Source organism: Drosophila bipectinata, chromosome XL, assembly GCF_030179905.1.
Source record: "Drosophila bipectinata strain 14024-0381.07 chromosome XL, DbipHiC1v2, whole genome shotgun sequence".
Lineage (NCBI taxonomy): Eukaryota > Metazoa > Arthropoda > Insecta > Diptera > Drosophilidae > Drosophila > Drosophila bipectinata.
In genome coordinates this window covers 17,209,570-17,235,786 of record NC_091734.1, presented here as the reverse complement: position 1 = coordinate 17,235,786, position 26,217 = coordinate 17,209,570, and positions in this window count along the sequence as shown.

Genomic DNA, 26,217 nt, shown 5'->3' with positions numbered 1-26,217 from the left:
ATTCAACTCGTGCAGCTATTCCCGAACACTACGTTCAGACAAAAAGCTTTGTACAGGACATAACGGACGGAACCGAACAGAATGAGATCATGGTAACCGAACACAATAGAGCGCAAAAATGTTCCGACTAGCAACCGATGTAGCATCAAACTACAAAATCTGTTCCGTGGCAAAGTACAAACGCCACCCATCCAAACAGGCAGTAGCAAGAAGTTATTCTTCTTGCAACTAATAAATACAATAAATCCATTCACTCGGTGACTAACGAAAAACCCATAGACATTTTACACTCAAAATCCGCGGAATTCGAGGCAGAAATTAGAAAAAAAAATTCAACAGGCTCAGAAGAAAACTCTCGAACACGTAAACAAAGATAGGACTTATAAAACTTACAAAGTGGGCGATAAGGTTTTCCTGAAAGCAAACAAACGCCTGGGGAACAAGCTTACACCACCATGTTTGGAAGAGGTTATTGATGCAAACCTAGGGACCACGGTCCTTATTAAAGGGAGGGTGGTCCACAAAGACAATCTACGTTAATCATTCTCACAAGATTTTGACCTACCCCTTTGTTCCTTTCTTTATTCGTTCTAAGTTACAGAAATATTTTTTAATTTTATACTAACGGCTATTAGGACGGACGCGACATTAAGACTTAACAATTATTCGAACGCAGACCAGACAGACAGAACACCAGTTATAGCAACGGACCATAGACGGACCATATTCCCAAGTTGGTGACCTAAAGGTTCCACCACAGGGCTACTAAAAGTTTTAATTTAATTGGTAGGGCTCTCAAGGTTATTGCAGGTACGCCTGACTTTAATGATTGAGAGCAGGTAAGATTTAATCAAAACCGGTTAACGAGGGCAGATGAACGTCAGACACAATTAAATATAAAATTTCAAGAACGTCTAAATGAGCTCGCTAACGCAATGAATCAGATTCAGAAATACGAAACAAATAAAGAAACACACTTGTAAGAAATCATTTTAGCAAAGAATAAAATCATCATTACATACCTAGAAAACATCCTTATGGGCCTAACCCTAACAAAATTAAATATTGGCCGTATTTTCCGCGCAACCACAAGATTTGCCATCGGCATTGGCTTTGGCCCAAGAAGCCGAATCGAGCAACGAACGAAGTGTTTTTGCGGCTAGTTTTGCTCGACACAGCGAGGAAAAAGTGAGTAAACCAAACTACCAGCGACAAGCGGGTTGGAAGAATTGGTCCACAGACCAAGAACAAAGTCGAAATTTGGGGGCAATGCAAAAGACCCCTTACTTTGCCAGACCTCAAAAAGAAGGCAATAATCAACCCGATTCTTTTAAACAAAGACCATATAGTAATACGGGAAACGCCCAAAAACAAACAAGGGCGGAGCCAATGGATTTGGATACCTCATCCCGTTTTAGACAGCCTTTGGCATGGGTAGAAGGGCAATCGACAAGGACCCAACAGAAAATCAACTTCATGCCCGAGGAACAGTCCGACGAAGAAGACTACGATTCCATTGCGCAAGCATGCGCCTCAGAAATAGAGGATGTCTTGGATGCAGAGGACTCTATTAATTTTTTAGGGTAAAGTCCCTTCTCCCGTACATTACGCGTACGCTGGCAGGAAGGAAAATAAAGCTTTTAATCGATACAGGTACCTCAAAAAATTATATAACCCATTTAACGTAAATTCAATCCACGGCTTTACAAAAATCGAGAAGAAATGTTTTGCTTCTTCTCGAGTTCTGAAAGATTTTAACGCTATTATCGGTCTCGACTTGCTTAAACAAGTGAATGCGAAACTCGATTTTACTGCAAATATTTTCCACACTAATAATGGATCCGAAAAGATCCAGTTCGCTAAGGCAGAAAATGTCAACATTATTAAAATAGATGACGAGGACGTTCCCCCCGCAGTAAAAGCTGCCTTTGACAAAATGATAGGGGAAAATTACAAAGCCTTCGCTGATCCTGACGAAGAACTTCCTTTCAATATAAAAACTGTTGCTAAAATTAAAACAGATGGGGAGCCGGTGTACTAAAAGTCGTACCCGCACCCCATGGGTGTAACTGAGTTCGTCAACGCAGAGATTAAACAACTTCTAGCGGACGGCGTAATAAGGCCATCCAAGTCTCCTTATAATAACCCAACGTGGGTTGTTGACAAAAAAGGAACCGACCAGAACGGGGCTAAGAAGAAGCGACTCCTTATCGACTTTAGAAAGCTAAACGAAAAAACCGTAGACGATAGATACCCTATCCCTGCGCTTACGACAATATTGTCGAACCTGGGCGAGTCAAAGTTTTTTACAACACTCGACCTTAAAGCCGGCTTCCACCAAATTGAGCTGGCAGAGAGAGAGCGACAGAAGACGGCTTTCTTATTAAACAATGGTAAATACGAATTCTGCAGATTACCATTTGGACTAAAAAATGACATAAGATGGGTCCTAGGAAAACTTTCCGACGCAGGTATGAGAGTATCTCAAGAAAAATCAAAGTTCTTCAAAAAGAGCGTTGAATACTTGGAATTCATAGTGATGCAAGGGGGCTTGCAGACATCACCCGAAAAGGTCAGGGCCATCAAGCAATTTCCCCAGCCAAAGACCCTTTTCGAGCTGAGATCTTTCATAGGGTTGGCTAGCTACTACAGATGCTTTGTTAAGAATTTTGCAGCAATTGCTAGGCCTCTTACTAGCATTCTTAAGGGCGAAAACGGTAAGATAAGCAAATACCAATCAAGAAAAATAAGCATTGAAGTGAACTGCAGACTAAGAGAAATCCTAGCATCAGAAGATGTTTTACTTTCCTACCCAGACTATAAGAAACCGTTCGATCAAACAACGGACGCGTCAGATTTTGGTCTAGGGGCGGTTCTATCGCAGGATGGTCGCCCAATTACAATGATATCACGCACTATGCGTGATAACGAAAAGAATTATGCAACCAACGAGCGGGAACTCCTCGCCATAGTCTGGGCACTACAAAACCTCCGCAATTATTTGTATGGAGTACAAAATTTACAGATCTTGACCGACCACCAGCCACTACCTTACGTCGTCTCTGATAAAAATCCTAACGCTAAACTAAAGCGCTGGAAAGTAATTATTGACGACCACGGTGCAAAGGTGATTTATACACCTGGCAAAGAAAACTTTGTCGCTGACGCGTTGTCCCGTTGTCAAAACGTAAAAGCTTTAAAGGAAGAACAGGACTCCGATATGGCTACCATACATAGCAAGGAATCGCTAACGTATACCATAGCCCCAACGGTCATCCAGGTTAACTGTTTCAGGAATCAAATAATAATTGAAGAGATTAACAGCTCATCCGTAGACACGTTCATTCTATTTAAAAGCAAAGTTAGACACATAGTAAAAATAAATGACCGCAGTAACCTACTGAATACCTTGCAAGAGGTAGTTAATGCTGAAGTGGTAAACGCAATGCATTGCTTCCTACCAATCCTGGCATTTATTCAACTCGTGCAGCTATTCCCGAACACTACGTTCAGACAAAAAGCTTTGTACAGGACATAACGGACGGAACCGAACAGAATGAGATCATGGTAACCGAACACAATAGAGCGCAAAAATGTTCCGACTAGCAACCGATGTAGCATCAAACTACAAAATCTGTTCCGTGGCAAAGTACAAACGCCACCCATCCAAACAGGCAGTAGCAAGAAGTTATTCTTCTTGCAACTAATAAATACAATAAATCCATTCACTCGGTGACTAACGAAAAACCCATAGACATTTTACACTCAAAATCCGCGGAATTCGAGGCAGAAATTAGAAAAAAAATTCAACAGGCTCAGAAGAAAACTCTCGAACACGTAAACAAAGATAGGACTTATAAAACTTACAAAGTGGGCGATAAGGTTTTCCTGAAAGCAAACAAACGCCTGGGGAACAAGCTTACACCACCATGTTTGGAAGAGGTTATTGATGCAAACCTAGGGACCACGGTCCTTATTAAAGGGAGGGTGGTCCACAAAGACAATCTACGTTAATCATTCTCACAAGATTTTGACCTACCCCTTTGTTCCTTTCTATATTCGTTCTAAGTTACAGAAATATTTTTTAATTTTATACTAACGGCTATTAGGACGGACGCGACATTAAGACTTAACAATTATTCGAACGCAGACCAGACAGACAGAACACTAGTTATAGCAACGGACCATAGACGGACCATATTCCCAAGTTGGTGACCTAAAGGTTCCACCACAGGGCTACTAGAAGTTTTAATTTAATTGGTAGGGCTCTCAAGGTTATTGCAGGTACGCCTGACTTTAATGATTGAGAGCAGGTAAGATTTAATCAGAACCGGTTAACGAGGGCAGATGAACGTCAGACACAATTAAATATAAAATTTCAAGAACGTCTAAATGAGCTCGCTAACGCAATGAATCAGATTCAGAAATACGAAACAAATAAAGAAACACACTTGTAAGAAATCATTTTAGCAAAGAATAAAATCATCATTACATACCTAGAAAACATCCTTATGGGCCTAACCCTAACAAAATTAAATATTGTAAGCCCAGCTATTCTATATGGTGCCGACGTAAGCGAATTCAGAGTCAAAAGGCTTATTAATATTAATATTAGTTTGGTAGAAATATTAGAAGTATATAGCATAAGCTTTTTTGAAAATTGTGACATTCTGCACTTTTTCATAAAATTTCCTAATCCTAAGCTCGTATGTAAGAGTATAACAGTCTACCCGGTTCAACGCCATAATAGAATCCTGTGCATTGGCAAATATCACCTAAAGGCCAATCGCCGCAAGAAATCGTGGGCCGACGACGATGTAGAACGAGTGGGTCCCCGGGACGACGACCATTTGAAGGAGGGAGGAGTTAACACGCGCAGGCAGAATTTAGGGAAAGTGCCAAATTGCACACCGAATCCGGTGGCCCGCACGCATAACGAAAGGGGTGCTAACTACGCATTCCAAAGGCAGCTGTCCGCGGACCGGCTCGGGCCCGGATAGTATTTTAGTTCAGTCGGCCTTAGCTCGCGTTATATTTTATCTTTGGCAGTAACACTAATCCTAACGGACTTGTGCGAAACAAAAGATCAATAAATATTGTAGAACTCCGCAGCCTTAGCTCGCGTTATATTTTATCTTTGTCAGTAACACTAACCCTAACGGGATTGTGCGAAACAAATGATCAATAAATATTGTAGAATCAATATTGAATTAATAATATTGTATTTCGGTGGTCTGTGCAAGCGGGTATTAAGGATGTAGTCTCATGTGCCGGCCTACTTTTTAGAGGTTATTTCAAAAAATTTTTTTTGTAATAAAAAATAATGCGATCGTTTCAATTTTCAAATATGTTTTTATAAGCATCATAAACGATTTGAAAATATTTTGTTTAATTTATTCTTGTGTAGTTTAATACACTTTATAGCATGCCAAAGTATGCATATAAAAAAAAAAGATAGGTCCCTGGCGCAGGTGATTTCGACTGCTAGAGTCATCCGAAACAAAAAATTAGAATAGATTATTGTTTTGTAAGCTAATGGCTCTGTCCCGTACTAGAATGAAATATTTTCATCAATAAACAACAAAATGGCGAACTCACAAAACAAAAAATTAAAAAAAATTAAAAAAATTTATCTTAAATTAATGATAAAAAAAAAACTAATGATTAAAAATAAATGATTCTAGTACGGGACAGAGGTGTTACTTTTTAGAACAACATATCCAAATTTCAGCTAGATCGGTACCATAGAATTTTGTGAATCACCTGCGCCGCACACAAAAATGTCGTTTCGAGAAAAACGCGTTTAAAGTTTAGACGCTACCGAGAAACTCATACTTTTCGGTGTAGGCGCGCTCCCGATTATGGGCTGTATCTCTGTCATTATTTGATATTTTTATTTGAAACTTTAACAGTACATTCATAATAAACAATACTATCAAAATATAAAAAAAAAAAAAATTGATTTTTTCAACCTCACACATGAGACTACATCCTTAAAACCGCCAAGCTTCATTTTTACCGAGCTGTTGGATCTGCAGTTTTTGGATTCGAGGAGCTGCGAACGCTGCTGTGCCATATAGGGGGTGTCATAAATTGACGACCTTCATTGTCTCTTTCAGAGAATCCTGCAGACCTTGATGTTATAACCCTGGCTCATTTTTTAAAAGCTGAACTTCAGCCGGTTGAACAGCTGGCAGCGCGTGTCTCTTCACCAGTGCGTGTCTTTCTGGTCCCATTGGAAGGAGGAGTACCTTAACCTTCTCCAGCAGCGCTCCAAGTGGCGTGCCTCCGGTCCTGCCTTGGCCCTCAACAATGTTGTGCTAGTAAAGGACGAGATGAGATGAAATTACCGCTTGCGAGAATAAGGGAGTTAATCCCTGGTCGACTTGGAGTGTTTCGAGTGGCGGTGATTAAAACCTCATCTGGAGTTACCAAGCGAACAATGTCTAAGCTTTGCCTGTTGCCCCTTAAAGATGAAGTCAGAGTAGAAGCCCTAACTGGGGGGAGAATGTTGGGTCCAGCAGCAAGCAACTATTTAAAACAATTAATTATTAAATAAAATATTGTTGGTCGCAAGCCGATTTCCTTTCGGCCGCTCGGCTTTGACTAATTCGGCATCTAAAGCTAGCGAGCATCCGCCCAGCCTATTATGGAAGGTTGGCGTCAATCTCTTTCGTTGTCTTATTTCGCTCGCACCCTAAAATGGATTTCACACATAAATATAGATCCCAATATATGCGGCCAAATAAAGATTATATAACGTTTAATTAAATATTACAATATTAAATATTACAATACAAGTTGGTTTTTATTTTAGTGGCATTGAAAATTATCAATGACCAAACAGCAACCTTGCTAGCGTTCCGGAGAAAAAATGTGCCCTTATATTGTGCTTATTCCTTTCTTTTACACACTGTTACTCCGAAGCGCTAGCAAAATTGCACTGACTTGTTTTGGGAAAGCGTTGTAACTTCAACAATTTTCATAATTTTGTAATTTTTTACCCTACCTCTTTCGGCTTATGTCTTTTAACGCATGTCTTTTAATTTAAGGGCAAGAGTAAATTAGAGAAATAAAAGATTAAACAAATTATTAATAATCGAGTCCACTAATGGAGAGATCGTGCCTTTTAGCCGTTACTCAGGATGACGCTCTGGAGAAGACGGTCAGCGATAACTTCACAATAGAAAACTTCGGAATGAAGCCAGTGCCACCGAGCGCAGCCAGCGACGATACACGTTCCACTTCCGGCTGTCTTCTTCCACTTTAAGAAAGGAGCCATTGGAGTTTGTGCGCACATCAAGGAGATGTTACATCAATGTATTTTTACGTCAATACAAAAGTATTGGGCATGTATTAGCATCCGAACATAAAGGACTGATGATGATTCAGCGTCAAAAACCACCAGGTTCTTAGCACCGTGATGACTAGAAAACGTCCCTACCAAGACCGTACTGGCGGGGCACCTACGCAAATGTAGATGTGCAGGGTGTTTCGTTTATTCCAAAACGAAATGTGCTCTGATGAAAACGATGTCAATCCCGAGACTAAAACTCGGGGTAGCACGGCAAGCGGCCGTGCTAGAGACAAGGCTGATGAACACTATGAAAGAGGAAACCAGTATGGAGATTAACGAATGCGTACTTTGGACGGATTCCAAAACTGCGCTGCACTGAATAAGCAGTACCAACGGTACAAGCAGTTGTAAATCCTGGACTCGACGGAAGTATCCCAAAGGAGATGGGTACCAACTGAAGAAGAAGTTCTGGATACCGAGCTTACGGAAGGTGGCGGCTAACTGCCGCATTTGCAAGTTGCGGAGGACACAGCCGATGCAGCCAATAAATAGTTCATCCAATAATAAATTTATGTGCAGATTCCTGCATCATCGCAATGAGGAACTTCATGAGCCGGTGAGGACCGGTGGTCATGATAAGGAGCGATAATGGGCAAAACTGGAGCCATTGAGAGGCCGAAAGATTCAAAGAGGTTTTTGAGCTATAGAAGAAACCACGACGAAAGTGGAGACGAGGCCCAGACCAGCGGCGGTACGGACTGACCATCGAGCAAGGATTATTCGTCACGCTTCGAAGTTAGTTATCTTGTATATGGTGAATGCGGCTGCTTCACGAAGGTGGAGATGTCACAGAACAGATCAGGTAGTCTGTTAGGTATCGAAAGTCAGTCAGTCAGTTTGAATTACGCGCCACTAAGGTGCACTTTTAATGAAGTATTTTATTCGCAATTTACACTAAAATTTTATCTGGCTACACTGATTGTGGCCAAAATTTACGTTAAGTTTGGCCCCACAGACACTCCGATCAGCGATCTCTGAGAAAGAGGGAGGAGATGCGGCGTTAGGCCAATATATATTAATTTAAGACTAAATCTTAGTTGTATTTCCCCAACAGAATAAAACGAGCGCATATCCATGCGCATTTACACGCTTATGTCCTAGTTTGGTTACACTTAGAGATCTGGTATTTTCATGTTTCGGTAAAGTGCTAAGTGTTAGAGGCAACTGTTAATTAATATTAATTAATATAATAATATCCAGCTATCTTTCAGATAGGACACTGCTGTACGACACCGACGAAGGACCAAAATCCTATGAGGTGACTGCGGGGGTACCGCAAGGATCGGTCCTCGGGCCACTTCTTTGGAACATAATGTACGACGAAGTACTCAGGATCCAACTACCGACGGTATGTAAACTCATCGGCTTCGCGGACGACCTGGCGCTGCTCGTGGTGGCGAAGGAAACCAAGGACGTGGAAACCAATGCGAATGAAGCAATACAGAGAATTTCAACATGGATGACTGACTCTGGACTGGACCTAGCAGCACATAAAACGGAGGCAGTTCTCTTCACGAGCAGGAAGAAGGTGGAGTACATTACCATCCAGGTGGGAAATTGCTACATCACGTCAAAGGAGGCCTAGGGGTAATGCTGGACAACAGGATATCCTACGGAGCGCACGTGGAGTACTCCACCATAAAAGCTGCAAGGATCCAAGGAGCACTTTCAAGGATTCTGCCCAACGTGGGAGGCCCAAACGAAGGCAGGAGACGTCTTCTAGCCAGTGTCGTCACGTCGGTCTTGCTTGGGCTGCGTCAGTCAGAACACAACAGGGGCTTAAGAAAAAGCTAGGGGCATCGCACCGACTAGCGGCCCTACGCGTCATATCCGGCTTTAGAACAGTGGTCGGCACCCCAATACATTGATATGATTTTACCGCATTAGTGTTAGTAACGAATAGCAGAAAGTAGGCTGTGAGTATGACGTTTCACACATGTATTCTGTGTGTGTGTGGCAGAGCTCGGGCAGAGAAATTTCCTATGCCCCCGAGATAGGGCCGTGCCGACCTCTGCTTTAGAGACATATCCGAGGAAGCCGCCCTCGTTGTAGCCGGAATGATCCCAATTGATATACTGGCAAATGAAGCGGAGGAAATCTACGCATCCAACCGGCAACGGGGAAGGAATTCATACCGAGAGGCCATCAGGAGGTCAGCACGACAAGCGGCATTATCCTCATGGCAGGAGAGGTGGGATTCTACGACCAAAGGAAGATGGACCAACGGAAGAACCAATGGTCAGGTTAGTTACCAGCTTACCCAGTTTCTTACAGGTCACGGGGGGTACAGAAAATACCTCCATAGATTCGGACACGACGAAAGTCCAGTGTGCCCCAACTGCCCAGGAGCAGACGAGGACCCAGAGCACATTTTGTACAATTGTAGGAAATATCGTGCCGTCGTTGGATCGCTACCAGATCCGGAGCAGCTTGTGGAATACATGTGCAGCTCACAGGAGCAATGGGACTGGGTAAGCCAGTTGATAGCTTATACACAGAGCGACTTAAGAAGACTTGAAAATGAACGTCGCTTAAGGGAGAATGCCTAGATTAGGCAACCCTTCCCTGCGAAGTAATACTTTGCAGTGGTACCGCGGAGTCTGTGGTGTATGCGGGGGTGTCTTTAGTACGTAGGCGCCGGCTAGACATGAATCCGGTGAATCGTGCATGCTATTGATACGGGTCAATAGTATCTAGGATAGATTTTCACCTCAATGGCCCAATCCAAAAAAAAAAATATATATGTACACGGTTTCTTTTGGTGTGTTAGTAAACGCACTGCCATAAGACGAATTTGAGCACCCCTGCTTTAAAGTATAAATATTCTTGATTGGGATAACCTTCTGAGTTGATATGAGCATGTCCGACTGTCTGTCTATTTCTACGTAACCTAGTATCTCAGTTTAAAATCTATCCATTTCAAACTTTGCCCACACCCTTCTTTCCTTTACACGCACTTTCCAGTGGTCAAGTGCGACCTACCTCGATCAGCCCCTAAACGTGCACGGAACCGGACCTGGCTAGAGCCGCGTCGGCGAGAAGTTCCTGCAGCTTCCGGGAAGTGTGCGTGATTGGGGCAGCATAGGATTAGGAGAAGGGTCGAAACCTTGCGGAATGAGAACCTAAAAGGGAACCTCATGTCTACATAACCTCACTACCTTGGGCGAACCTCATGTCTACCTAAGCTCGCATTGGCCATGTGCAAGCCAGACTCCTCCTCTTTTGCATAGTAGCCATATTTAAGAATCAATATCACCCATGTCTACCTAAGCTCGCATTGGCCATGTGCAAGCCAGACTCCTCCTCTTTTGCATAGTAGCCATATTTAAGAATCAATATCACCCACAACGATGGAAGAAGCGTATCGAAGAATCGTGGAGCATTAAGTTGAACAGAATACTTATGATTTTTTATTTTTGCTTAAATAATTCTTGTTGAATCAGAGCTGTACTCATACCCTTTTTCTATAGAGCATAATTCGTTTCTTGGCATCATGGTTAGCGAGACCCCATAATTTTAATTTGAATTTGTCCCCATTCATCAAGCCATACAGCGCTCCAGTCTACAGGCCTGCAGACGTCGAGGGATTGGTTTGTGAGTACCCATATAATCTGATTGCCTAACTATGCTATTATAAAAGAAAGCGTATGAAAAATTAGTCTACAAAAACTATTAAACTAACTTGATGAAGATTCCAAAACATTCATTCTTAATCTACCCCATTTAACTTTTAGTTTTTGTATTCAAACTTTATTAAACATCTAGCGGTTTAGACAAATTAATTTTAATTGATTAGGATTAAAGAAAACCAATATCAGTAAAGATTTAGACTAAGTAGATTGTAAGGAGAAAGAAAGATACAAATTAGAGTAGTTAAATAATGGATTGTGAACTGAAGAACAGTTAAAATGAAGTAAATTAGATTATTTTTATGGGCACCTGACCTAAACGATTTCTCTTTATATGGGTAAAGGCAGCAATAATTAATAAGTCTTTACAGGAAGGGCGGGCCAAGCAGAAGAACTATCCCACCTCAGTTCTTCAATAACAAAGGCTGTTTGTCGCATATTCATGTCCACCCGAAATAACTGTATCCCCTCCTAATCCTTTCCAACTCTGTCTACAAAATTTTATTGTGTGGCGGTGATCCTGATTAGGAAGTTACCCAACCCCCTGGACTCTTCACTGAGCTAGGCCGGTCCCTTAGGCAGAGTATGCTACCAATCGGTATCCACTTCACCGTGTTCGTCACAGAATAAATGGCGCCCAACGTGGGGTGAGCAAGCAAGTGAAAGCAAAAGAACAACAAGAACACCACTATGCTTATCCGAGCTTTCCCCAACATACCCTAACAGTCATCCATCTAGAAAAGTTGTTTCAGTTTCCGTAATCCTTTGCTTATTCTTCTAGGATTGCTGCGTTTCGGGAAACACCTCAAAAGCAGACCAGGAAATAAACTAAAGGTGTAGAACATTAGATCCTATATATTTATTCAAGTCAAAAGAAATCGAGATTGTATTCATTGGAAAATTAGTGGTAACTCTTTCTTAAACACTTGAAACCCTAATACAACCCATTAATATTTCTAGGAGTCAGAGAATCGTAGTTGTTGGAAAATTCAGCAGTACCTCATTCCAGAATATTATGGTTTCAATTATTGTCACAATAAATTTGGTCAGTTAAGGATGTAGTCTCATGTTCCGGCCTACTTTTTAGAGGTTATTTCAAGAAATTTTTTTTGTAATAAAAAATAATGCGATCGTTTCAATTTTCAAATATGTTTTTATAGGCATTATAAACTATTTGAAAATATTTTGTTTATTTTATTATTGTGTAGTTTAATACACTTTATAGCATGCCAAAGTATGCATATAAAAAAAAAAGGTAGGTCCCTGGCGCAGGTGATTTCGACTGCTAGAGTCATCCGAAACAAAAAATTAGAATAGATTATTGTTTTGTAAGCTTATGGCTCTGTCCCGTACTAGAATGAAATATTTTCATCAATAAACAACAAAATGGCGAACACACAAAAAAAAAATTTGTTTTCATTTAAAAAATTTGTCTTAAATTAATGATAAAAAAAAACCTAATCATTAAAAATAAATGATTCTAGTTCGGGACAGAGGTGTTACATTTTAGAACAACATATCCAAATATCAGCTAGATCGGTACCATAGAATTTTGTGAATCACCTGCGCCGCACACAAAAATGTCGTTCCGAGAAAAACGCGTTTAAAGTTTAGACGCTACCGAGAAATTCATACTTTTCGGTGTAGGCGCGCTCTCGATTATGGGCTGTATCTCTGTCATTATTTTATATTTTTATTTGAAACTTTAACAGTACATTCTTAATAAACAATACTATCGAAATATGTGAAAAAAAAAATCGATTTTTTCAACCTTACACATGAGACTACATCCTTAAGTTTCTTAAACAATAGCTTCTTAAAAGCTATTGTAATATCTAAAAGGAAATCGTTATAGCAATGGATAAGACCCAGATTATCAACTTAAAATTCAGGCTTCTGAATTTTGTTAGAAGTACTAATTAGTAGTAGTTAGTAGTATTAGTAACTGCATATAAATATCCTTTGTTGTGGTAAAATATTGAAAACGAAATACTGTCAGTCAGGCGCAGTCGTGAAAATACTTCGAGATTGCCCGTTGAGTCGGTGCAATGCTCCGTATGCAATGAATCCAACGCGGATACAGAATTTGTGGAAACACCTTTTTTTTTTTTTTTTTTTTTGGAAATGGCTTGTGCATTAATAAGAGCATCAGCTAGCATTCCTGTATTCATCATAAAGCTTAGAGGCCCAGACGACCGAGGGGCGCTCAAGAAACGATTTGTTAGAATATTAAGTTATTTGTTAATTATTAAGCTAAGAGGAGTTAGTGAGGAAATTTAAAATTCTATATTTTAAGTTAGAGGGACAGGAAAGAGATGTAATAGAGTAGAGACCATTGTAGTTCGAACATAATACCCTAAAAGGGTCATGCAGTGCATATGTCGAACTACAACGGCTAAGGAACAGAGGACTAAAGTTTCGAGTCCTTTTATTAGGAATGTTAAAATTTAAGCGTGTTAGTAAATGCTGGCTATCTACATCCCCGTTAATAAGGTTATGCAGAAAAACTACACCGAGCATTGTCCTACGATTTGTTAAGCTAGGTAAGTTTATGAGTAAGAGTCTACTACTATAAGATGGAAGTTGAAGATTTGCATCCCAGTTTAGACCTCTAAGTGAAAAAGTTAGGAAATTCTTTTGTACGGATTCTATGCGGTCCTGATGTACTCCATATTGGGGACTCCAGACACATGAACCGTACTCCAGTATAGGACGGACCAAAGAAATGAATAGTGTTTTGGTTATATAGGGGTCATTAAATTCTTTTGACCACCTTTTGATAAAACCAAGGACTCCTTTAGCCTTATTAACCATTAAGGAAATATGGTCGGCAAATTTAAGTTTTATGTCTAATAGGATGCCAAGATCATTAACCTGGGTTAATTTTTCTAAGGCAATCCCATTCATAGAATAAGTAGCTTGCAGAGGGCAAGAACGATAAAAAGACATATGTTTGCATTTAGATCCATTAAGTATTAGATCATTAGCTAAACACCATTTTTGGAAGTTATCAAGGTCAGACTGAAGACTGCATTGGGCAGAGATGGATTTGTACTGAAGACAAAGCTTTACATCATCTGCATACATAAGAACTAGAGAGTTCGTTAAAGCAGGGGGCAAGTCATTTATAAAAAGCGTGAATAATAACGGGCCAAGATGACTTCCTTGAGGGACGCCGGATGTAGCACGGACCAGACGGGACTGTATGTTTTTAAATAAGACTCTTTGTGTCCTTCCATCTAGGTAGCTGGAGATCCACGTTAAGAGGTCTTTAGGAAAACCCAGCATATTCAGTTTACTCAACAAGAGTGAGGGATTAACTGAATCAAATGCTTTGCTGAAGTCTGTGTAAATTACATCGGTTTGATATCCCTTACAAAAGCCATCTATGACAAAGGATGTCAACTCCAATAAGTTTGTGGTGGTGGAGCGACGCTTAATAAAGCCATGCTGACAAGGAGAGATAATCGAAGAGCAAAGGTGTTGCAAATGAGGGGTAATTAATTTTTCAAATAACTTTGGAATTGCCTACAACTTAGAGATGCCTCTGTAGTTGGCAGCTTCGGACTTTTTCCCCTTATTATGTAGGGGAATTATAAATGATTTCTTCCACTTAAGGGGAAAAATCGAGGTTTCCAAAGATAAGTTGAAAAGTCTTAGAAGAGGTTTGCACAGAGCCCTGGCGCAGTATTTTAGCACACAGCCTGGTACTCCGTCGGGGCCTGGCGAATAAATGGGTTTTACCCTTAAAAGACCAGATAATAAGTTGTTCTCAGAAAAAGACGGACAGAAAATAAGATTTGCTGCTTGAATGTTATATGCATAAGGCTGATCAGTCAATTTAGGAGGAGAATAAGTTTTTTGAAAAAATTCTGCGAATAGATCGGCAATGGCCTGATCCGAAGTCGCAGAGGAATTTTCAAACGTAAGCAGAGGTGAAAAAGATACGTGTTTACGCTTAGTGTTTACAAAATTATAAAACTGCTTTGGATCCTGAGTAAATTGAATCCGGCAGCGGTCAATATAATTCCTATAACATTCAGCGTTATGCACGGTAAAATTCGACCGAGCTAGTAGGTATTTTGAGAAATCAACACTACTGCAGGTTTTTTTATATTTAAGTAAAAGCTTATTTTTTTTATTTTTTAAGTTAGTAAGGCACCTTGTAAACCAAGGAGGCTTTGTTGAAGCGGACGGATATTTCCAAGGCACACATGAGTCAAAAAATTTATTTAAAGTAAAATAAAATTTTTCTAAAGTGACATTAAGATCAGTGCACGCCAGAATATCAGACCAGTCAAATGTATCAATAAGGCTATTAAGTTTCTGAAAATCAGCTTTACGGAAACAGCGAATCTTATTTACCACGCTCGGAGACATCTGATCGATACCAGGAGTGGTTTCGATTGAGACCTCCAGTGTGGGGTGATATGGATCCTCTGGGAATGAAAGGGGAAAAGCTCTGGAGAGAGCAGTACCATCAGGATCAGATACAAAAAACAAGTGTAAAAGCCGACCTAGCGAATTTCTAACATGATTGATCTGACCTAGGGACATGTCAAACATGCCCGCGGTGAAGTCATGGTAAGTTATAAGTGACAAAGATGGTGAGTTATCGACGTTGGACCACTTTAATTCTGGGATATTAAAGTCGCCCACCGCTACGAGTTGGTCACGATCCGTCATAAGATTAGAGACGTATCGAATGGCGGACAAATGCTGCCAATATGTAGGCGGTTCAGACATAGGAGGTATATATGAACATGTGATGTATAAAGCTTTAACGGACATAGTGATTTTAACGCAAATAAATTCTATGTCACCAAACTCATGGGATTTCACCTCTTCAGAAGCAAGAGTAGAGTCTACCGAAACGAGGACTCCACCTCCTCTTCGCTGAGATCGATCCCGTCTAAAAGTGGTGTACTTACTTGGAAAAACTTCGGAGCTAAAGATCTCCGGATTTAACCAAGTTTCTGTAAATGCTATTATATGGGATGCAAAGAAAGAACTATCAGAATATAGCTTTGGGAGTTTGCTACGTAGCCTCCTAGTATTCTGATAGGTAAGAGTTAATGAGGAAACTAGTTTTTTGGGTTAGTAGCCAAAGAAGAGGTGGAGGGTTGGTCGGTGGTTCCGATATTGGGAAGTCTCACTCCCACTGGTTTTTTAACTTTTTTCTTCACGGAACTAGGCTGATGTTCTTGGACGAAAAGATTCTCTGGCCAAAAACTGGGAGAACAATTCGTCTTGAACATCAGCGCGGGCACACGAATCTTGAAAGAAGACGTGCGCCGTATATAATTATGCTTAAATTTAGCTATGTCCTCCAACTTTATATCGGCTTTTGTTTTGGCTTTGATATAAGCCGAGATATCAATCTCTGAAGTATCAGGGGCAAGCCGAGAAACAAATATATGTTTCGATGGAGGAATCACCTCTAAGGGTTTTGGTGTCGCAGGTACGAGAACTGCAGCATCAGTCGGTGCCGGTGGTCCGGACTGTGGAATACCCTTTTGGGTGACTCTAATGGAGGTTTTGTTCCCTAGGACCTGTGGCATCACTTGAAGGGATGCCATGGCGGACATATCGGACAATTGCTCATTATCCCTGAGAAATTCGGACGAATTTTTCTCAGTTCTAGACCTTGGGGTGGCCAGAGATATAAGCGGCTGCATTAATGTCGGCTGAGCAGGCTGAGGCGGATCACAAACAGCGGATTTCTTACGCTTAGGGGACTCATTTAGCAGCTGAAGGCCACTAAACTGAGTGTCCAGCGCACAGAGCTGTTCATTGATTTTACGAAAACCAGTGATCACCTCTTTAAATCCATTTTTGGTCTGTCTCATGAACGACCTCATTTCGCCTTGCACAGCACGACAATTTTCACAACAATAATGTATCCCAGACCTACGGGAAATGGCATCCGAAACTGATGCAGTGAAACCGGCACACTTGGCGTGCACGACGTTTTCACATAACCAGCAATGGATGCTAGGCTGGGATGTGGAAATTGTCTTGTTACAAGACTTAATGGCACAGACCAGTTTAAATTCCATTTTATTTATTTTTTATTTTTTTTTTTTTTATTTAATAAAACAAAAATTAATATTTAAAAAGTTAAAAAACACAATACCTTGAACCACTGTGCCAAACAAGAAGCCGAAGCGGGAGCTTTGAAAGAGTGCAAAAGAGAAATGCAGAAATATAGATAAGGCGGCGAAGAAGCAGAGCTCAGCTATGCTTGGCATAGAATTTAGGCAAATTATTAATTCGACTCCAAATATACCACAGCACTCGCGAAGCGATACGGTTTAGGCTTTAAGATTGTTAAGATTCACAAGATTTAATTCACAAGTATGTAAACACCGGTTTACCAATATTTTTAATAAAACGCAGTGCGCACAAAAAAAAACACGACCGTTCGCTTGAAAGAAGAGAGGGAAGTTTACCCTGTAAACACCGTTTTCATCGCACGTGTGTAACTACGTGGTTACAGCAGAATGAAACATGTCCCAATTGTCGTGAGCTATGTCTACCCTCGCAGCTAACTAATAGCGCAAGGGAAACACAGGACGCTATTTTCGAAATTCCACGGGTCCAAAACGGATCTACTTCAAACTCGCGAACAGGTGCCATCCCAAGAAATCGCCCCAATACTAGACCTACCACAAGATCAACAACTACTGGATCCAATAGTCGTCCAAGCACAAGTTCGCAAGCTCAGCGCTCATCACGTGTAGGAGGTTCGCAAAGAACAAATAGCCTTTCAGAAGGGCGAACTCAGGAACTCATAGCAAATGCATTAGAATCTTACCAAGCCCAACTCTCTTCAACGTTATCAGAACAAATTAGTCTGGCGATCCAAAATCTTAACATACCGTCCTCCCAAAGACAATCCCTTGAATGGGATACGGAACTGCCTCCAGCAGACCCCCTAATAAATCAGCCTTTTGATCATCACGTGTCCGTTAACCATTATATCTCAGGTAACGACCAGACCAAATTTCAAGCTTATTGGTTCACTGGAAACTACAGTTTTCTGGTTCACCAAAAGACATTTTTGTCGATGACTTTATATACCGGGTAAGCACATTAACGCGACGATCGTTGAATGGAAACTTCGATCTCTTGTATGAATACGCAAATTTATTGTTTGTAGGCCCAGCATAAACATTCTTTTGGAGATTCCATAGAATTCAGAGCAGATGAATTGGCATGTACTTTGTTCGCAATGCGAGACGTAATGCGTAGAAGGAAGCAAAGAAATAATAAATGTTTTGATGATTTTCTTGACTCAATCTTGGCCATTGCGGATGCCTTATCCGAGCCTATGACAGACTCTGATTTAGTTCAATCAGTTAGGAACAACTTAAGATCGGACATAGGACACGACATCTTGCATATAGAAACCCCAACTATAGCCGCGTTACGCAGACACTGTCACCGTCACGAAGAGTTCTTCAATTCTCTAAGAACTAAGAACAACTTCCGTAACCCAGTTGTAAGGCGAAACATAAGAAAACGAGAAAAGGAACCACAGATTTCGGCGATTCGAAATGAGAATCGAACGAAATGTTGGAACTGTGAGACTATAGATCATAGATTTAAAGATTATCCCCAGCCGCATAGAGTATTTTGCTATGGTTGTGGCGCAGTAAATATGTATAAGCCATCATGTCCAAAATGTTCACAAAAATCGGGAAACTTCCAAGCGGACAATCGTGCCAGTCCGAGAACGGATGCCCGAATGTAGACTCGGACGAAGACAAGAATAAAACGACTGAACATATATCAATCCGCAAAAGATTAGTACAGTCACCTGACCATTCTAACACCCGGTCTTTTCAGCCTTATCATGTTCGACTAAAAGAATATAACGAAACGAGGCGAAGAATCTTTACAAACGATACCGATAGAAAAACTAGAAGTCGTTCAGCAACAAGACAGCGGGACTTCTGGAAATCAAAGCACTAATACAACAGTTGTTTAATATCAGCGATAAGCAAAGTAAGCAGTGACATTCGTCCTTTCGCAAATCTAGTTTTACTCGATGAACCGTATTTAGCTTAACTAGATAGTGGAGCTTATAAAAGCGTAATCGGAGGAACTTTAGCTAAAAGTATTGTTTCGGGAAAATATAAGTTCTCTAGGGCGCGCGGCAACGTACGAACGGCAGACGGAACGAAACAATCCACTTTTAGCATTATAACCAATCCAATTAATTATAAAAACACAAAAAAAAATATGGAATTATTTATAGTACCATCTATTACACAAGAAGTTATTTATGGGATGGACTTTTGGGAAAAATTCGGAATCTCCGTCTCCTTAGGAGGCAGGGTGAATGAACGGAACTTTGAAGAAGAATCCACAAAGCTCAATTTATCGGAAGTCCAGAAATCCAGACAAAAAAGTGTAATAGATTTCTTCCCGTCATCCGACAGAGATGGTCTTGGCATGACAAACTTAATCGAACATTCGATTGATACCGGCAATGCCAAGCCGATAAAACAGAGGCATTACCCTTTGTCACCCGCGCGTGAAAAACTTCTATGTACGGAGATTGACAGAATGATAAAACTAGGAGTTGTCGAAGAAGCCCTAACATCATCGTGGTCTTCTCCTGTCGTTTTAATAGTCAAGCCAGATAAAGTTAGGTTTTGCTTAGATTCTAGAAAGGTAAACGATGTTACAATAAAAGACTCACACCCAATCCCAAACCAGATGGACTTTTGAGCCGCCTTCCACAAGCTTGCTGCATTTCAAAAATTGACTTGAAGGATGCTTTTTGGCATATCAATTTAGACCCCCAGTCTTGACCAAAAACCGCATTCACAGTTCCCAATAGGCAATTATACTAATTTAGGCGTACGCCATTTGGACTGTGCAACGCCCCTCAGACGATGTGTCGTCTTATGGATCAGGTCATACTCTACCAACTTTGTCTATTTGGACGACCTTCTGGTTATGTCATCAAGCTTTGACGATCATTTAAAGAACCTCTCAGAAGTTGCGACTCGTTTACGGCATGCCGGCCTAACGATCAATATCAAAAAGAGCCAATTTGGTCTTCGGAAGGTCGTATATTTAGGTTACGTTGTAGGAGAAGGAACACTACAAGTAAACCCGAAAAATATCAGTGCGGTATCTGAGTTTCCTGTCCCCAAAAGTTAAACGCAACTAAGACGCTTCCTTGGTATGTGCGGATGGTACCGTCGATTTATATCTCACTATTTAACAATAACATTCCCACTTACAGACCTACTTCGTGGAAAGACTTTCACTTGGAACGAGGACGCACAAAGGGCATTCGACGAAATCAAGCATAAGCTTTGTTCCGCCCCGTTTCTAGTTCATCCAGACTATGAAAAGCCGTTTCTTATACAATGCGATGCATCTAAATTCGGAATCGGGGGAGTCTTAGCGCAGTGCGACGAATTAGGCAACGAGCGTCCTATCGCATATATGTCTCAAAAATTGAATGGAGCTCAATGTAACTATACAGTTACAGAGTTAGAATGTCTTGCCGTCGTGTTCGCAATCCAGAAGTTTCGTATGTATGTAGAAGGTCACAGTTTTACGATCATAACCGATCACTCAGCCTTGCGATGGTTAATGAAACAAACAGACCTCAGCGGGAGACTAGCCCGTTGGGCTATTAAGTTACAAGGCTTTGTTTTTAAAATCGAGCATCGCAAGGGGGTGCAAAATGTTGTACCAGACGCCTTGTCACGGTCGTTCGAGGACTCGACAAAAATCGCAGAGATAGATGTTGACATCCTGCCAGAGATCGATTTGCAATCAGACACATTCCAATCGGACGAATACCGTCAGTTAAGAGACCGTGTAAAAAATGCAAAAGTACCGGGATTTAGGGTCGTGAATATCTATATATTCTATATAGAGCAGGCTTTGCCAGCGGAAACCCACAAATTGACGAGGGCGACTACAAACTCTGGGTCCCAAGTGAATTGAGAGCAGGCGTAATTCAGTCTGCACATGATCAACCATCATCGGCACATGGTGGAGTAGCCAAATGTCTTGAGCGAATTCGAAGAAACTTTTATTGGCCGAATATGGTAACCGATGTTCGAAATTATGTAGCTCGTTGTGATATATGCAAAACCTGCAAACATCCGACGCAACGTCTTCGCCCGCACATGGGTTGTCAAGCCACTAGTGAAAGACCGTTTCAACGGATCTATGTAGACTTTATCGATCCATTTCCCAGAACCCGGAACGGGAACATAGGGATATTAATTCTCCTAGACCATTTTTCTAAATTCACTTGGCTTAAGCCGGTTAAGAAATTCACTTCAAAGGTAGTGATAGACTATTTAAAGGACGATATTTTGGTGTGTTTTGGAACTCCGGAAATTTTGGTGAGCGATAATGACACTCAGTTTAAAAGCCAGGACTTCGCAGCCTTTATTGCTAAGCACGGAATCCAACATATTATCACAGGCGCGTACTCCCCGCAGTCAAACGCGGCGGAGCGTGTAAATCGTTCAATAAATGCTACTCTCAGAAGCTAGATTCAATCAGATCAAAGATTGTGGGATAGTTATAAAGGAAGTATAAACTCTGCATTGAGGAATGGTATACACCAATCCATTGGAAAATCACCATACTATGTAGTCTTTGGCCAGCACATCCTCACGCATGGCAAAGACTATAAGTTGCTACGAAATATCCATATGTTGTCCGAAGGATCAGCAAAGATCGCTAGATTAGACGAATTCCCGAGAATCCGAGCGGATATCGCCAAGCGAATGGCAAAAGCATACCAGAAAAACAGAGATGAATATGATTTACGTTCCGACATCGAACCTTTGAGGTAGGGCAGGAAGTGATAAAAAGAAATTTTGTCTTAAGCAACCAGGCTTCGCATATTAATGCCAAATTAGCACCTGTAGGAATAAAAGCTAGAATAAAAGAGAAGCGAGGACAGTCGTTATATTTACTCGAAGACAAAAACGGAAAAGAGTTAGGAACCTTCCATGCCAAGGATCTCTGGTGATGTACCCTTTTTCAGCTCTCATCTCCGGTAATATCACGTCGATGATACCTGTGGTGTGAGGGTACGACTTAAAATTGGACAAAACAAAATTATGAAAATAAATTTAAGTTATTTTAACTAATATTAAGTTGATAAAATAAGTCGATAACAGCTGCACTGTTATCCAAATAAGAGCTGTTAAGCGCGAACTTTCTGGCACCTCGATCACCTCTCAAATGAGATAAGGCAACCTCTTTCACTGCCATTTTAAGATGCGCCGGATACAAATGTTCTATTTAAACTTAGGAAAAGAAAGACGCATATTAAAAGAGTGCATCTCAAGTTAAACCAGGGAAAAATAATAAACCCCAAAGTAAGGTGACAACGCAGTCGAATCAGTGGCGCAACAGCAAACCAGAATTGGCCGTGTTGTGGTCAAGTGGTCAAGTGTCGATCAACCCCTAAACGTGCACGGAACCGGACCAGGCTAGAGCCGCGTCGGCGAGAAGTTCCTACAGCTTCCGGGAAGTGTGCGTGATTGGGGCTGCATAGGATCAGGAGAAGGGTCGAAACCTTGCGGAATGAGAACCTAAAAGGGAACCTCATGTCTACATAACCTCACTACCTTGGGCGAACCTCATGTCTACCTAAGCTCGCATTGGCCATGTGCAAGCCAGACTCTCCCTCTTGCATAGTATCCATATTTAAGAATCAATATCACCCACACCGATGGAAGAAGCGTATCGAAGCATCGTGGAGCATTAAGTTGAACAGAATACTTATGTTTTTTTTTATTTTTGCTTAAATAATTCTTGTTGAATCAGAGCTGTACTCATACCCTTTTTCTATAGAGCGTAATTCGTTATTCATCAAGCCATACAGCGCTCCAGTCTACAGGCCTGCAGACGTCGAGGGATTGGTTTGTGAGTACCCATATAATCTGATTGCCTAACTATGCTATTATAAAAGAAAGCGTATGAAAAATTAGTCTATAAAAACTATTAAACTAACTTGATGAAGATTCCAAAACATTCATTCTTAATCTACCCCATTTAACTTTTAGTTTTCGTATTCAAACTTTATTAAACATCTAGCGGTTTAGACAAATTAATTTCAATTGATTAGGATTAAAGAAAACCAATATCAGTAAAGATTTAGACTAAGTAGATTGTAAGGAGAAAGAAAGATAAAAATTAGAGTAATTAAATAATGGATTGTGAACTGAAGAACAGTTAAAATGAAGTAAATTAGATTATTTTTATGGGCACCTGACCTAAACGATTTCTCTTTATATGGGTAAAGGCAGCAATAATTAATAAGTCTTTACAGGAAGGGCGGGCCAAGCAGAAGAACTATCCCACCTCAGTTCTTCAATAACAAAGGCTGTTTGTCGCATATTCATGTCCACCCGAAATGACTGTATCCCCTCCTAATCCTTTCCAACTCTGTCTACAAAATTTTATTGTGTGGCGGTGATCCTAGCTAGGCCGGTCCCGTAGGCAGAGTATGCTACCAATCGGTATCCACTTCACCGTGATCGTCACAGGTTTTTAAAATAAAAAATTTAAATGCGTTCATTTGGACGGACGGACAGACGGACATGGCTATATCGACCCGGCTGTTGATCAAGAATGAAAATATTTTATGGGGTGGTGATTTTATGGGGATGATTCCTTTTCTATGTTACATACATTCACACAAATACAATATACCTATTTACTCTACGAGTACCAGGTACATCAGATCGCTAAAGGTGCCCCAGTGATTGTTCTCAAGATTTTTGATTTTGCTCGCTGTATGATGTCTGTTACTGCTGGGAGCCATACGTCGAGATTGGCTTTAGAACTGAATTGTAGAGTAATAACTTTTAGTCCAGTCACTGTGGCGATCGTGAGTTCATGATCCAGTGGAGGATGCTAGCTTTTAGTTTAAGGTGTATCTTTTTGCATTCAATATGCTTACGCTAGGTCAGTCGTCTTTTAAGGTGGACGCCAAGGTACGCCAAGGGGGGCACAACATGACCTCCAAAATTTTTCGGCTTCATTATGCTTAGTGGACTTTTTTCCGATGCTCCGAGGTGGCAGCCCCACCTCTGGTATTTGTCGCACCTGGCTAGTCACCGGATCGACTGAAAAACAATGATTAACGAAACTAATACAAGAGAAGAAACCAACCACTCCCCCCCAACCCGTTGACGACCAGTCGCATATCGAATCGGACACGAATTGGACACTGGAACGTGAAGACATTAATGGAACCAACCAGACTGGCGCAGTTTGAAGGAGAAAATGCTGATCGCAATCGCAGGCATCAGTGAGATGAGATGAAGAGGTAACGGGACAACAACAACATCAAATGGCAATCTAGTGATGCACAGCGGGACCAATGATGGAGGCAGGAGCGGAGTCGGGATATATGTGTCCAAACAGTACAAACAGGCACTAATTTCCTGGAGCCCAGTATCCGACAGAATCATCATTGCCAGATTCCGATGCCATGCTAGACACATCACCATCGTGCAGTTCTATGCCCCAACAGAAGACGTCAGCGATGACATCTAAGACGACTTCTACAACGCCCTCACATCCGCACTCACTAGGATCGAAAGAGGTGACATAAAAATTCTTATGGGAGATTTCAATGCGAAAATCGGCCCCAACTACAACGGATTGGAACCAATCATGGGCCGATATGGTGTTGGCACACGCAGCAATAATGGTGACAGGCTAATCGACTTATGTCAGACCTTCCAACTGGTTATTGGTGGCACTGTATTCCCCCAAAAGGAAATCCATAAATACACACGGACCTCTCCGAATGGACATACTCGCAACCACATTGACCACATCTGCATAAGTAGGAAATGGAGACGCTCGATAATGGATGTTAGGAATAGGAGAAGTGCGTCTATCGACAGAGACCACGGGCTGATAATCGGAGAGCTTTTAATCAAGCTCAGACGAAATAGCAACACGGTTGCTATAGCAACACAGGACCACAAGAAGACCGCCTGCCCTTAACGTACATCGGATGTGACTCCAACCTATCCACCAGAATGGCCACAACGTTGCGTGAACAGCTGACATCACAACCGGAAAATCACTCATGGGAACAAACATCCAGTATACTGAGGAGCACCGCGTAGGAGATGCTTGGCACCCGACAACGCAGGCGCACGGAATGGATATCAGCGCACACTTGGGAACTTATCAGCAAATGGAACAGCCTAAAGTCGAAAGCAGATCATGTCTGCAGAGCTCGCGACGAACACAAAGAGCTATGAAAGTTGGTGAAGAAACAGCAAGAAACGAAAAAAGAAAATTTCTGGACAGGCTCGCTGAAAATGCAGAAAGCGCAGCCAACATGAACAACATGCGCTCATTGTACCAGATAATTAGTCAACTGAACGGAAGCTGCCATAGGCGAACCCAACCAGTGCGGGACCCAACCTTACAAATGATGAGGCACAACTCCAGAGATGGCGACAGCACTTTATGGAGATCAGCTGCACAGAATAACCGAGCAGCACGCAAGAAAACTTCAGTAGTATTGTACCGAGCAATAACTTCAGAATATCGCCCACGGCACCATCAATTGGAGAAATAAAGGATGCTATCAGGAAATTAAAACACAACAAAGTGGCTGGAGTTGACGGCATACCGGCCGAACTTCTCCAGATTAAGACGCAATGGCCGAAACACTGCATCCACATTTCAATAATATATGGGAAAGTGAGCGGATCCTAACATCCTCGAAAAAAAGTAGCCATCATCAAGCTACCGAAGAAAGGAGACCTCAGTGACTGCAACAACTGGCGAGGTATTACCCTGTTGAACACAAGTAACAAGGTACTAGCCTTGCCTCTACTAAACGAACGTCTTCAGGAAAAGATCGAGCCAAGACTACGAGATCAGGCAAACAACCGAGCAAACTGGAATGGAATGGCGCTCGCCGCTGTACCTCTTGTTCATAGGTTTCCAGAAGGCATTCGATTCGGTAGACAGAGCAGCTATATGGAGGGCACTTGCAAGAAAGGGAGTGCCAGTGAAAATCATAAACATAGTGAAAGCTATGTATGATGATGCTGACCTGGCGGTACTGCACAACGCCAAAATTAGTGCACCCTTCCAGACAAACACAGGCGTCAAGCAAGGATGTCCTTTATCACCACTTCTGTTCAACTTGATAGTCGACGAAATCATGAGAGAAGTATGCATGGACAGACGCGG